This window comes from Crocodylus siamensis, chromosome 4 (assembly GCF_052110815.1).
Source record: "Crocodylus siamensis isolate JL-2025a chromosome 4, ASM5211081v1, whole genome shotgun sequence".
Lineage (NCBI taxonomy): Eukaryota > Metazoa > Chordata > Crocodylia > Crocodylidae > Crocodylus > Crocodylus siamensis.
In genome coordinates this window covers 176,507,835-176,523,482 of record NC_143398.1, presented here as the reverse complement: position 1 = coordinate 176,523,482, position 15,648 = coordinate 176,507,835, and the positions used below count along the sequence as shown (strand labels likewise).

Below are 15,648 nucleotides of genomic sequence, written 5' to 3'. Positions count from 1 at the left end.
CCAGACTGTGTTCAAGTCCCTGCAAAAAATGTTAATGCAAAAGGTGGGTGGGTCTTCCTCCTCCTTGCTTTTTTTGTAACCCAGTCTTAAGGCTAAAATGAAGTTGTTACAAAAGCAGGTGTGTACCAATATTTCAGAGACTTGAGTAAGATGGAAGAGGATCACACTTAGATGCCTAATAAGCTTAAATGTTTCAAAATCTGACTCATGAATTCCGTTTTTTCTCTGACAGATTCAGCTGTTGAAATTTAATTGTTGATGATTTTTGAGCCGAAGGAGTAATTGGTTTTCAGATCCTAGGCTTAGGCTGCAGGGCTGGCAATTAAATGACTTCTTTGTCAACAGGGCAATTTTGATAGGGAACCATATAAGGTTGAAATAACATAATGTGGTGTTTCTGGTCACATTGCTGATTTACAACTATGCTTAACAAATAAATAGCTGCAAAAATGTAAAAGAGAGGCTGGAAGGAAGATAATATTTGCGTTGTTTTATTATTTTTTGAATTACAGACAGAAATACTTTTTAAATATCCCTGAAATATACATTAGACAGTTTGACTACTCACAAAGAAGTATAAAATTCAGACAGTGTCTAAAACAACTTGCCCGTGTACATTTGAATCTGACTTTAGAATGGTAAGGGAAGAATATATTTAACACAAACTGCCCTCTTTTTTTAACAAAGGCAAACTAAATGGCATGAAAAGGGTAAAGCAGGCAAAAAAATATGATGGCCAATTAGAGAACATTAGGATGTGATTCATAACCATTTATTACACATAGTTGGTTATGTATTCCCAAATGATCCATTGGTTAATCTTCCTGGGGTTATCAAGAGAAATAATTACAAGGAAATGAAGTACACTTGCTAGATTGTTAGTGGCTTCTCAGTGAAACAAAAATAGCTCATAGTTAAGAGACAATGATTAAAAAAAAAAAAAAAGACTAGATGCTGTTTTAGGGGAAAAAAATGATATGTCAAGCATGTACCAAGGATTTCAAAATATGCAGAGGCTAAATCATTACTCAGGTACTTGTTTATTATTTAGGCCAAGGGTGTTTAAGCCCCATCCCACAGGTCAGATCCATCCCTCAGTGCTGGGTAATCCAGCCTGTGGGGCTCCACACAGATGTTGTGGGGAGCTCCATGGCCTGTCACCCTGCATGCTAGATTGAGCTTGCTGGACAGTGCAAGATTTGACCCCAGCCAGGCAGGAGTGACACAGGGCCTGATCCTGGCTAAGCCTCAAATGCCAGGATTGGGCCCTGGGCCTTTGCAATACCTCCCACCCACCCAGGATCGGGCTGCAGATGAATGGAGGCAGAACAGAGCCTTGTGGTCTGATCCTGGTGCATTGGACAGTGTGCCATTCATCTGGCCCAGTGGCCAAAAATGTGAGTACCACTGATTTAGGCAGTACTTAAAGTACCCCAGCTCAGAAAAGGACTGTTGCATTTGATCTCTTCTTGTGTATTAGGTTTGTTAAAGAAGGGCATATAAACATAAGTGAAAAGAGTCCCAGTGCTTGTACAGTGATGACTGCAAATGTGCAAAAATTTCCTTAATACTCTAAAAAAAAATGGTTTAATGATCTTATTAGATATTTCCTAAACCAATGCTCCCAAACTTTTCCTCAGCATGACCCACTTATTGCCCCATTTCCTTAACATGGCCCCTCACTCCCAACCTACAACCACCACCCCTGTGACCCCATCCCCTGATGTTGCAACCCCATTTGGGAACCACTGCCATAAACCCAAGTTCATACAAATAAGACTTTTAGAATTATTTAAGGGAAATGTGAATGTGTTTAGTCCCATGGCAATACCATCATTCTCTCTTTCAAAAGGAAACCCCCCCACCCCCCCACTATAATGCAGTATTGGAAAAGGCCCTAAAACCAAGAACCTTCCTGATCTGTATTTTCATGTTGTTCACCGCTGTATAGATTGTCCATCTTTGGCTTTGGCATTTTTTGATCTCGTGTGAGGTACTTTGTTCATAGCTCTGTGTGGAGAAGTATCTTTGCTTGTCTAACGTTTTCAACCACTGTGTAGAAAACATTCTAGTTATTGAAGGCATGGCTATGATAGTTCATAAGTTTCATAGACATTAGGGCTGGAAGGGACCTTGGAAGATCATTGAGTCCAGCCCCCCATCCAAAGGGCAGGAAGTCAGCTGGGATCATAGGATCCCAGCAAGATAAACATCCAGTTTGCTCTTGGAGGTGTTCAGTGTAGGTGCTTGAACCACCTCCGATGGCAGACTGTTCCAGACCTTGGGGGCTCGGACAGTAAAGAAATTCTTCCTTATGTCCAGCCTGAAACAGTTTTGCAGTAGTTTATGACCGTTCAACCTCGTCATCCCTTGGGGCACTCTGGTGAACAAACGTTCCCCCAGATCCTGGTGGTCACCCCGATAAACTTATAGGTGGCCATCAGGTCACCCCTGAGCCTGCTCTTTTCCAGGCTAAAGAGCCCCATGGCTCTCAGCCTGTCATCATAAGGTCTGTTTTCCTGACCTCTGATCATGCGCGTGGCTCTTCTCTGGACTCTCTCAAGCTTCTCCACATCTTTTTTCAATTGTGGAGCGCAAAACTGGATGCAGTACTCCAGCTGCAGCCTCACCAAGGCCGAGTACGAGGGGAGAACGATGTCCCAGGATTTGCTTGAGAAGCATCTATGGATGCAAGCCAGCGTTTTGCTCACTTTACTAGCTGCAGCATCGCATTGCAGGCTCATGTTCATCTTGTGGTCAATGATGACCCCCAAGTCTCTTTCTTCCATAGTGCTAGCCAGAGTAGCACTGCCGAGCCTATAAGGATGCTGCAGGTTTTTCTTCCCAAGGTAGAGAACCTTGCATTTTTCAGTGTTAAACACCATCAGGTTCTCATCCGCCCACTAGCTGAGCCTGTCCAGGTCAGCCTGGATCACCTGCCTGTCTTCTGGCGTGGATGATTTGCCCCAAAGTTTGGTGTCATCGGGGAACTTGGCCAGTCCACTCCTGACTCCAATGTCCACATCATTAATGAAGATGTTGAACAATATGGGTCCAAGGACAAAGCCTTGAGGGACCCCACTGGTCACAGGACACCATGATGAGTGACTGCCATCAATTACAACCCTCTGGGTCCAACCACAAAGCCAATTTCCCAGCCAGTGGATCGTGGACCCAAGGCCACGATTGGCCAGTTTCGGCAAGAGGTGATCATGGGATACCAGATCAAAGGCTTTTTTGAAGTCAAGATATATAACATCAATCTCTTCTCCCTTGTCCAGGTGATACGTCACCTGGTCATAGAAGGAAATGAGATTGGTCAAGCAAGACCTACCCACAACAAACCATGCTGGCTATCCCTTAGGATGTTGGCGTTGGCCAGTCCATTAAGGATGGCCTCTTTAATAAACTTTTCTAAGATCTTCCCCAGGATGGAAGTCAGGCTGATGGGCCTATAGTTAGCCAGATCCACTTTCCTCCCTTTCTTGAAGATAGGCACCACATTGGCCTTCTTCCAGTCTTCGGGCACTACACCAGAGCGCCAGGAGTTTTTAAAGATCCGTGCCAGGGGCTGGGCTATGATGCTCGCCAGCTCTTTGAGTACCCTGGGGTGTAGATTGTCAGGGCCAGCTGACTTGAAGGTATCCAGCCTCTCAAGATGTTCCTTCACAAGGTCAGCATTTATGGAGGGCAGGGGATCTCCCTCACCTGGACCTCCGTCTCCCGTAGCCGGCATGGGCGTCTCATGGGACTGATGACAGACCGATGCAAAGTACCCATTTAATATGTTGGCTTTTTCCTGGGCGTCAGTTGCCAGTTGCCCCATCTGGTTCAGCAAGGGTCCAGTGTTGCCCTTGCTTTTCCTCCGGCTCCCCACATATCTGAAAAAGGACTTTCCATTGTCCTTGATGCTCGAAGCTAGCTGAAGTTCAGTTGCAGCCTTGGCTTTCCTGGTTTGCTCCCTGCAGGACCGGACCAGTGCAGAATAATCCTCCTTGGAAGTGAATCCCATCCTCCATGCTTTGTAGGCCTTTCTTTTTAGCCTTAGGAGGTCTGCTAAGTCCCTGGAGAGCCAGGGAGGCTGCTGTGCCCTCTTGCTGCCTTGCTACATGTACTATGTTTTAATGAATACAACTTGTATAACTACATTGTAATGGAATCAGAAACAAAGCTGTATATTAAAAGAAATTAAGTGAGGAGAATCAAACATGTATATGGACAGCAATTTTTAAATTGATACCTCCTCGTTAGGGCTGGGTGAAGCTCTGGGCCCTGATTTGATTCAGCCCAATTTGGTGGCCAAATCTCCAAATCCAAATCAAATCAGAGGACTCTTTAATCTCTCTGAATCGAATCAGAACCCTTCAATTCGATTCAGAGAGATTTGGAGGTTTGGACATAAACAGCTTCAAATATTTTTTCTACATACCTCTAGGTAGCAGGTGGCTCATGAATGCTGCAATGTTGGGGTGCATGGAGTGTCCCACAGGAGCACGGGAGGCTCCCCAGCGTGCTCGGCAGCAGACCTGGAAGTGGACCAGAAGCACGTCTGGTCCACTGGGGAGCACGCAGGGCCTGTCTCCCTGGCTTCACAACTGGTGCCTCCTGGGTCTGGGGGTCTTCCAGGGTCCCCCCCGTGGCCAATTGCTGAGCTGGAGGGAATGCGGGGGGGCCCCTCTATGTGCTCCCTGGCAGACCCAGAAGTGGACCAGAAATATTTCTGGTTCACTTCTGGGTTTGCTGCCAAACATATGGGATCCTCTCCATGCGCCCCAGTATTGCAGCGTTCACAAGCCACGCTGGTACCTTGTGGTATGTAGAAAAAACATTTCAAGCTGCGTCTGTCCAAATCGCCAGTTCTCCAAATCAGCATCAAATCTTCAGATTCGGATTCAGCCGAATCAAATTGGGGACAGTAATCCAAATCAATTATTTGAATCACTGTCTCTGATTTGGGGTGAATCCGAATTGAATAGGGCCCACATGCACACCCTTACTACTTATAACCATAACTGCATCTCAGCAAAGCTTTAACCTCTGAAATTTCTTTTAGAATGTATTAACATACAGGAAGCCCTTGCTATTCGTGAATATGGCATTCGCGATTTCAAATATTCGCGAATGCTGAACCCACATTTTAAATACACTTTTATACACTTACAGGAGCATCTTGGGAGCTCCGTGCTGGCTGCTGCTGCACTCCCATGATCACCGCTGGAGCTAGCCCCCCTCCGCCCCACCGGGGCACTGCGTTCATGAGCACAGTACCTTATTTTGCCATTCGCAGGGGATACTAGAATGTTTCCCCCTGCAAATGGCAAGTGTCACCTGTACTAATTTGTAAATTTATGGTAGATTGTTACTAAATATAACTGTATATAACATGCATATAATAATTTATATTGTTTTATATCTATATAAAATGTCTTGCATAATTTTTCTTATGGGACTGTTTTGTTAACTATAAATTCAGCATAAGCCTTATTTCAATGAAATTCATACAATATTTCAGTCAACATTTGAGTAGTAGCATTTGTATCCTTGTAACAGAGTGGCCCAATTGATAGAACTTGGGTTCCAAAACACACAGGGTGCATCCACATGACTGTACATCACCATTGTGATATGCTACAGAGACATAGCGTCCATGAGTGTCTATACATGAGTAGTAGCTACTTCATTGTAGTGGCATGCTTCCTTATTATAGCATGTTGCTATAGCGAAGTAGCTAATAAAAGTAACTCTGGGCTGCGTATATGGCACAATACCAGAAGTTACTGCTCTGTGCTTTAGTACTTCCAAAAGGAGGAAGTAACTTTTGGACCTACTAAAGCATGGTGCAGTAACAATGTTGCCATAGAGTAATGTGTTGATACAAATTTATAAATTGCATTCTGTGACAATGCTAATGCTTTCCATTTCATTGTAGATACTAGAATACTTAGTAGTTTTCTTAACATCTCTCAACTCTTGGAGTCAACTGATTGTGAGAAATTAAATTAAAAATGTTTTTTAAAGAAAAATCTATCCCTTACAGTTTCCGAGAGAAGGTTAAAACTTAAGTTGGGTAATACATTACAAATTCAATACTAGCAGGCAAAGAACAAAAACCCCCAAAAATGCATTGTGTTTTTTTAAACATCTCACGATTGTTCTCCTTGACCATGGAAATCTGGAACCATTTTTAGAGGTTCAGATGATTGAGATTACAAACTGGATTAGTGAAGACAATAAAGATGGTAAACACCCTGAATCCAAACAGTTTAGCCTATTTGGCCTTCACACTATACCAGACCTTTAGCAAAATTTATGAACTGCACTTGCTTCCTGATAGAATCCTCAGAGGTTTACCTATTGACTGGACATCTCCCCAGAATTAATGGCTCTACTTTCACCAAATACTTTAAGGCACTAGTTCTCATGTGGGACTAATGATCAAAGGAAACTCAACATCCTGTGACCCCAGCTGACTTCCTGCCCTTCGGGCGGGGGACTGGACTCAATGATCTTCTGAGATCCCTTTCAGCCCTAATGTCTATGAAATCTATGAAACATGTCTAAAGCAAATGGGGGCTTTAGCAGATGGCAGTAGTTATACAAAGATAGGTCACTTCCCAAAACCTGAATATCTAAACCTAAATATCTTTTATTTCTTTATCAACATTATATTGTTATAATTTAGAAATTTTAAAAAGCATTGGTTAGTTATTTGCTTATTTCTTACTTCACATATTGAAATATCTTCTGGTTCATAGGCATACATTTTGTTCTTATTTTTGCCAGTCAAATCAGTTTGAATGGTCATAGAGGGATCTTTATGGGGAAAAATCCAAAATGTTAGCAATGCAGGCTTTTCAAAGGAAGCAGTGTTGCTTTATTTTTTAAAGAAAAAAATTCAGTGCTTTGCAAGCAGTGGTAGCTAGTACTTTCACAGCACCCCTGACAAACTGCATTTAAATTCATGGTCTTACGGATCTAGGTATACTGTAGCATCTGTTCTAGATGGGTTTTTGGACAGTGTTGGCAAGATGCATCTGAATTCCCATAGTCTCCTTGCTAATGAGATAAGTCTAATTGATTGGTATGCTCCTTCAGAAGTTTTGGACCTTGTCCCATTCATGCCTAACATTTCTGCAAGGGTTTCTCCTTCCTTTGTGGTGATTGGAAGAGATTTTTGATAGGACTAGATTGTAACCTGGGGGACTTGATTGTTAATAAATATTCAGATATAGGTATGGAATTAAATTTTATTCTGTCGTCATATACTGTAGCATGGGGTCTACTTGGACCAAGTATGCAGGGCCAGGTCCTTAAATGATATGAACCAATAGAGAGATGGTGGAGTTGCACTGATTACCACTAGCTGGAGACTGAGGTCATTGTGATCAAAATTTTAAAAAAATGTGAAAGATTTGGTGTGTCCAACTTTGCACCTAAAAGGAGCCCAATTTTCAGACAGTGCTGAATAGTCACCTTCTGAAGATCAGACCCCTGGTAGGTATCTCAAATCAGGACAACACAAATCTTAGTATCTGCTTCCTGTAGCTTTGTACCTTGGTTTTATTTATTTATTCATTTTCTTTTGCAGTAATGTGAAGTTTATGGTGACCAATAGGGAAACGACTACGAAGAGGCACACAAGAAATTAGTTTTGATTACATTCTAGACCAGGGGTTTTCAGACTGGTATGATATGACAAGGTTGCATGGTAAAAGCAGCAATATTTTTCAGGTAAAATAGTTTGGCCAAAAGAGTTTGAAAACTACTGATCAAGACTGGAAGGTCACCAGCAAAGAGGATCCTAGGGACATAGTAGCCATCAGGTGCCAAGTTGTCATCACTGGTTGAATGCTGAAATAAATTATTTAACTTTTTAATGAAAGGTTATTACCAAAACAGCTGCTACAATAGTCAACACATAAGGGAAAGGAACAAACTAATCAATATTCTTGCTATATTGTGCTAAAGAATATTACTTAGACTCTGGGGTGCTATGGATTTTTCCCAGCTACTGGACGTGTAATAAATCTAACAATATTAGGTAACCCAGAAAATGCCGTATCGGGTGAGACGAATCTCCTGTCCAAGTAGCTATCCTGTCACTAACAATGGCCAATGCTTAGTGGCTGAAAGAGAGGTGACCGAAACTGCATAACTGATGAACGTGAAAGCTTTTCAGTACAGGTCATTATGTTCCCAACTTCAGAAACATATTTGAGGTTAGATTACAGAAGTATGTCCCCCTCCATTCCTTCTGAAAAAGATTATGCAGGATAAATCCTGTTGTAGGTTGCCAGAGAGATTGAAAACAGACATCTGAAACTAGATAAAATAAAACAATGCCCCAAATAAATGCTTATCTGATTTGATTTTGATATTTGTTACTTATTCTATTTCTTGCTATACATGGAGATGATCATTATTTTAAAACATGATCTTACCACTAGATTAATAATAATAAAATCCTCTTGAGCCATCTTTTGGATCTCTGGACTAGAAACAAAAGCTTTCTTTAAAGCTGAAACAAAGAAAGAAATGTGTGGATTCTTATTGGCAGTTCACTATTTCCCATACTTAGTTGTGCTCTGCAGTAGTTTATAATGAACCTAAAGCCCTTAGTTTTTTGCTGGTGTCTTCAGATTATCATATGCATATATTAGATGAGGCTTGGGGAGCTAACAACTCACTTCTCATAAATAATAAGTACTAGAAGAAACCTCATCTATGAAGCTTGCTATGATTTCATCATGAATATTCTCTTTAGGAATATACATGATGAATAATTCATGGTTGTATATAATCTTACTTGGCTTTTATTGGTAGTTCTTGACACTGCAATATGGAGAATGGTAATCATATAAGCATATATGTATATTATGGTGAATTTACTTGTTTGTTTCTAATGGCTTACAAGCATATACAGATGCAAAGAAATGAATGGGTGTTGCATTTTATCTGTCAATACAGCTCTTACCAGTAAGGTACCAGTATTCCTCACTGAAAAGTATAAATTCTGTTGGTGTAGTAGGAGTTCTTGAAAGCTAAAAAATTCTTTCTTTAAATTGCCACATTGTGATTTGGACTCATAGCTGATGTTGGAATTACAGTGCAGTAAGTCACAGCACTTTGAAGAGATGCCGTCCTGCAGATCACATGCTAACTCCAGAGATCAAAAGTCCTATCTAAAGTTGCATGGTAGTCTATATTGGTCAGCGCCTGAGTGTTGCCTTTGACTGGAAAGTCTCCCTTAATGCATTCCATTTTCAGGATTCCTAAACATGAAAGTTGCTGTATAATTAATGAGAAAAATAATTATAGGATTTGTTCACACTTTCCCTTCTTGGGCCCTGTTTTTTACTCCACAAAGCCTGGCCAGATTTTAACTACTCAAGTTTGAAATGGTTCATGTTGCCTGGGAATTGGGACAGAGACAAGAAACCGAAGGAAGGGAAAGCAGGACCTGGACAAGAAGCCATATAGTAATAAGGTTAGAGGGACTGGGATACGGAGGTAAATTAGGGAGACTATGACAGTAAGTTGAAGGGACAGAGATTTTTAACCATGTAACCCTCAGGCCCTAAACCTGGAAGAGGATCAGTACTAACAAATGGCTGGTAAAATACATGCCTCATCTCATTTTTAGTGGCTGGCTCACATAAAGGATGATGACCTACTAACTGATCTTAGTTATCCCCTCTGCTCAAGGGGCGGAGCTCTGTTCTTTGGATCTAAAGATTCTAGCCCTGCTGAATTTGAAGGGAGTTATTAGGGCTCCACCTAGTGGAATTTGGGGTTTTAGTTTCCTTTCTTTAAAAATCTAGGAAGTTATGTGAAGAAACAACATTAAAAAAATTAAATGGTGTTGCCGTGGACCTAAAAAAAATTAAATTGATGGTGTCACTGTGGACGTTGTCTTTCTAGATTTTAAGAAGGCCTTTGACGCTGTCTCTCACCCTATCCTCATCAATGAATTAAACGACTGTGGCATTGATGCCTACACAGTTGGATGGGTAAAAAATTGGCTGATGGGATGCACCCAGAGAGTAGTGGTAGGCGGGTTGTACTCAATTTAGCGAGATGTGAGCAGTGGGGTACCCCAGGGCTCAGTCCTTGGTCCCGCACTGTTTAACATCTTCATCAGCGACTTGGATGAGGGGGTGGAAAGCACGCTGTCCAAGTTTGCTGATGACACTAAGATGTGGGGTGAGGTGGACACACTTGAAGGGAGAGAGAGATTTAGACAGACTACAAAAGTGGACAGATGAGAATAGGATGGAGTTCAACATAGACAAATGCAGGGTGCTGCACCTTGGGAGAAAAAATCAACAGCATACATACAGAGTGGGGAGTTCCACTCTTGAAAGCACAGAGGCAGAACGGGATCTTGGAGTCATTATTGACTCCAAGATGAACATGAGCTGCCAATGCCAGACCGCAGCCAGCAAGGCCAGCCATACCTTGTCATGTATCCAAAGATGCATCTCAAGCCAGTCCACAGAGGTGATACTCCCCCTCTATGCGACTTTGGTCAGGCCACAGTTGGAGTACTACATCCAGTACTAGGCGCCGCACTTGAAGAGGAATGTGGCCAGCCTGGAGAGGGTTTAGATGAGGGCCACCCGCTTGGTGAGAGGGCAGCAGGACAGGCCCTATGAGGAGAGACGGAGAGACCTGAATCTGTTCAGCCTCAGCAAGAGGAGGCTGAGGGGGGACCTGGTGGCTGCCTACAAACTCATCGGAGGAGATCAACAGCAAATAGGTAGAGCCCTTTTCTTCCCAGCACCACCAGGGGTGACAAGGAACAATGGTAATAAGCTGATGGAGAACAGGTTTAGGTTAGAGATCAGAAGGCAATATTTTACAGTTAGGGTGGCCAAAATCTGGAACCAACTTCCCAGGGAAGTGGTCTTCGCCCCTACTTTGGGCAAATTCAAGAGGAGGTTGCATGATTGCCTGTCTGGGGTCTTGTGAACCCAGCACTCATTCCTGCCTGTGGCAGGGGTCAGGCTAGATGGTCTGTTCAGGACCCTCCTGACCCTAGCTACTATGAAACTATTAATGTGTGAAATATTCCAAAAGTTACCAAGTATCTAAATTTAAATTTGTCCTATCTTAATTTGCCCAGTTTCATATACACAAGTATACAATGTTTATTACGCAGAATCATAGAAGGAGGTCATCTAGTCCAACCCCCTGCTCTGATTCAGCTCTTCTTGAAAGCAATAGGATTTAAGGGTGTTCAGCATCTTAGAGAATAATATCCAAATCATCCCATACAAGTGCTTGTATAACATAGCCATAAAACTATCAACCCTGTTGCACAACTACGAGGCATATAGCCCAAAGAGCTACACCAGGAACACACCTGCTGCATAAAGTAAGGGCACTGTCAAAATTCTGCCACTAAAAGGGCAGTTAATTCACTCAAGATCCAAGTATTATAATGATTTATGTAATACTATTTATTGTATATAATAGTATAATTATAGGAGGAAAAAACAGACAACCTCAACCTTCTTTTTTGACAAAATTATAATACATGATCTTTTTTAGACTTAACCCTTGGCTGGGTTAAAGAGAAGACATAGTGACCCCATGTCACTGGTCAGTCTCTTTAAGGTGGTGATATTTGGGACCTAAATATTTTTACCAGATACTATTTTTCACTTTGGTTGATCTGATTTAGTCCATGTCTCATTGAAATTTAGGCCTGAAGTAGATTGGTAGGTGGAAAGGTGTTACAGAACCCTTCATCCCATCCTGTTGTTTATAATCCTGGCAGGATTCATGGTTAGTTTTTGGTGACCGAGTCAAGCAGCTTCACCATGCAGAATGCAATAAGCCCAATGCAGAAAACATGCAATGGAAATAGCATTTTTTATTCCTATAGTTTGTTTTGGATGGTTTTCCTCTCTCACCTTGGCTATAGGGACATTCTTCTAGGTGGTGGCTGACCACCAATGGTTTCTTGCTGTAACGATATTAAGAAAAAGGTAAATCCAGACTGCTTACAGAAGAATAATGGATAACCACCTACAATCTTTAAGTCCACAAGTGGTTCTGAAGCTACTGTAAACCACATATAGAAACTTTGAGAAAGGAATCCAAATGATGGCTCTTCCAAATGGGCATCCCTTCTTCTCATATTGTACATTGTTGAGCTGATAAAATTAGTGTTAAAAATTGAAATGTCCCTTCACATGCCATGTAAGGCATAGTAGTCTGACAGTCAGTGCAGTTATCTAAAGAAAGATCATGCTCTAAGATTCTAATGCAGTCATAGAATGAATGTAACAGTGGAAAATTAATGAAACCAGGATGAAAATGAATGAGTTGCTATAACTCACTGCATACCAGTTGTTTTTAACAGGCTTGGGTTTCTGCACTGCAAAGTCAGAGCTTTCAGAACAGCTGCAGAGATCATTAAAAAAATTAACAAAATAAGCACTGTAGATGCTATACTGCAAGATGTCATTATCCTGAAAGGTCCAGTCTTACTGAAATCCTATTAGTCTCTTCTTGAAATCAATACGATTTAAGAGTGTTGGTCAGCATCTTGGAGAATTGAAACAACGGTCACTGACAATCTGTCATATTATATCATTTAGACTGATTCCTCACGTCATGAGCTTTTTCTTTTCTCAGTGTAATTTTTTGAGGCCCATTAGGGAAGAACTTCTTTTTTGCAATATGTTGGTACAATGACTAGATGTAACAGAGCACTAGTTCTAATTAGGGCCTCCAGGTACTGTTGCAAAAAAAATAAACATAAAAAACCCACCACCACCAATTATTAACATGCCTGTCATCCTAGGTTTCATCTTTGTATTAGCACTTTTTGCCATTTTTAAACAACAGTCTCTTATGATTACCGGGGTCCATATATACACAAGGGTTGGATTTGATGATCTGCTCAGGTCTCTTCCGACCCTACTAACTATGAAACTGTATCTTTTAAGTTCTGAAAGCATGATGCAGCAAAATAACTGAAGTTTACCTGTTCCTTGATGTAGCTAAACCTTCTTCATAGGTTTGTACCCATTCAATTTCATCACCCCATCCTATTGAAAAAAGGATGGATTAATCTTTTTGCATAACATAAATCTCATCTCCAGTGTTAGGTAACAACCTCCAGTTGACTGGCCACTATTACCAAAGGCATACTGTCTACGATTTCAAGACAAAGTGAAATGAGAAGTTTGAAATCTCTCCAAGGAAAGCAATGGGTAATACATCTAAAGCCAGATGAATTGTTATGTCAGTTCTGCCCAATCCATCTCTAACCCAAAGCAAAATGTTAAACAGTTTTTCCTGCATTTCCTACATAATCCTACATCTCCTGCATTACAGGATGCAAACTTCAGATTGTTTTATCCTCCTGGAATCACAGCCACTTCCCCCTCCTAATGTTGCATATTCTTTGGTTCCACTGAATCATGGCCACAAGATGGAGAATCGTCTGCATCCACAGGCCATGGACATTTAGTATCCTCTCAAATTGCCTCTTCCCCTTTCATGTAAGATGACCCTGTCCCATTCCTTTATTCCTTCTCTGTTTTTTTCTTTAGCCACACTAAAACAATTAGTCTGTTTATTTAACATAAAATGAGTATTGAGACAGGAGTTAACACAGTTCAGAAATGCCTTGTATTGACAACCTCACAGTTCAGAAATGCCTTGTATTGACAACCTTCTAGGGGCACAAACAGAAGTGCAGCTCCCAGGTCTAACACGTGGCAACTCATAGAAAGCGCCATAAGTTAGAATGATCCTTTTGACCCAATAGACTTTAGGTGCTGGATCGAGAGGGTGGAAGATTGGCTCCAATTTGGAGCCAATCTAGGGAGAGAGGCTATGTCTGTACAGCCTCTCCCCATAGCTTTGCTCCCCTGCCCCCCCAGCTCAGCTCTGCTGCTGCTTTTGGATTGGAATGGGGGGAGAAGGCAGAGGAGGGAGGTCCATTCTGGGGTTTTCTCAGCCTCGCTGGAGTGGGGGCCAGGTAGATTGGAGTCCCCGTGAGGTGAGGGGCTCCAATCCACATACCTCCCACTCCAGCAGGGCTGAGAACCCCTGAATGGACCTCTCTTCCCCTCCCATTCCAAGACAGCAGCTGGGGCTGAGTTGTGCTGCAGCCAGAGCAGACAGAAATTAATGAAGGTGCTCTGCTTTGGAGCATCTTCATTTGAACCCTCATATAATGAGGGTTAACTTGTTGCATGATCAGAGTATCCTGCAGCCACGCTCTTCTGTTTGGACACAGCTTTATATTGCTTTCAAGAGGCCAATCATGTGACAAATGTCATTTCTGTCTGCACCCCTATCTTCCTTTGTGCAATAACTCTCTTCAGCCTTAAACATTGACAATCTTTAGATGAACCTTGGTACTTTTGTGCTCTTATTGAATTTAATCATTTTCTCATCTAGAGGGGTCAGCTCTGTCTCTGACAATGAAGGATGCTACAGTTGCAAAGATGCCTTTATTTCAATTCATCCAAAGTCTTCTATTTGACTGGACCAGTGTAGTTTAGTAATTCAAAGCATGAATTAATAAACGTGGAAATAGACTACCTAAAATCTACACAGTAGTTTAAAACTTGAGGTTCTCTACATGAGATTCATGGGCCCAGATCCTCAGCTAGAATGAAACAAGATCTCTGCTGAATTTGGTGGAGCTAAACAATTTTAGTAGTTTAACTACTGAAAATGTGATCCCTGAATAGGCTGTTTCTGTATCATAAAACTTCTGTGTATTTTTGCTCTTCTGCTAGTGCTGTTCTAGCCCTTGGCTTCTCCCTTGTACCTAACCTTCAAGGAAGGAAGATATTGAAACTGCTGCTATTGCCAGCACTCCTGCTTTCTGGACCTTCAAGCCAACAGGTAAGGAGTTGGGCTGGCTGCAGGCATAAGCCTTATGCTCTTACCAGTATAGCAAACTGGCAGAAAGTTGCAACTGTAAATGGTTCCTAACCATTAAGTTTAATCTCTTACAGCCTTGAACTATACTCTCCCTTTCACTGGCAGCTGAATGTTGAGAAATAAAGGTTTTTTGGGTAAATGTGATATCTTTCATTAGACCAACTAAATAGTTTGAAAAAAATGTTCTTTGCAATCTTTCAGGTACAAACACCCTTCATCGGGTGTTTCTTTATTCAGGCCAATAAAGAAGCATTTTAGAAGCTTTGGGGTGGTGAGGTCCAACTCTCACAATTAGGTTGATGAACACAGGCAGAACTTAGTGCTTGTCAGGGCAGAGAATGTAAGAGCACATATTTAATGTGTTTTTGTTTTATTTCTAAATGGAATTGAGGGCAGATTTCTCAGCCACGTCCATAATGAGGGGAAAAATACCAATACTAGTAATTTCTTTATTTAGGTATAAAATTATATCATGTTTCTATGTCATTTTTTTCCTCCCTAAGGTAAGATACCCAGAAGTTATGCTGATGGGCATTATTTGGAAATGCAAATAAAAATGAATGCTTTGTTCCCAGGTCATACTAACTCACCTCATGAGAGAGTTTGAGGTGTCCTTATCCAAGTGAAGTTCTCTTCCTCTTCTTCATCTGGGACCCTTTGTAATTTTCTCTGCACAGAGACCACTAGGTCACTGTAGATGAGGAGAGAACACAGCAGCAGAAAGGAGTGCAT

General features: G+C 41.6%; 1 pseudogene; it reads right to left on the bottom strand.

The window, feature by feature from the left end:
- Positions 1-2,002: 2,002 nt before the first annotated feature.
- On the bottom strand, positions 2,003-15,648 carry LOC149867209 (anterior gradient protein 3-like; annotated as a pseudogene).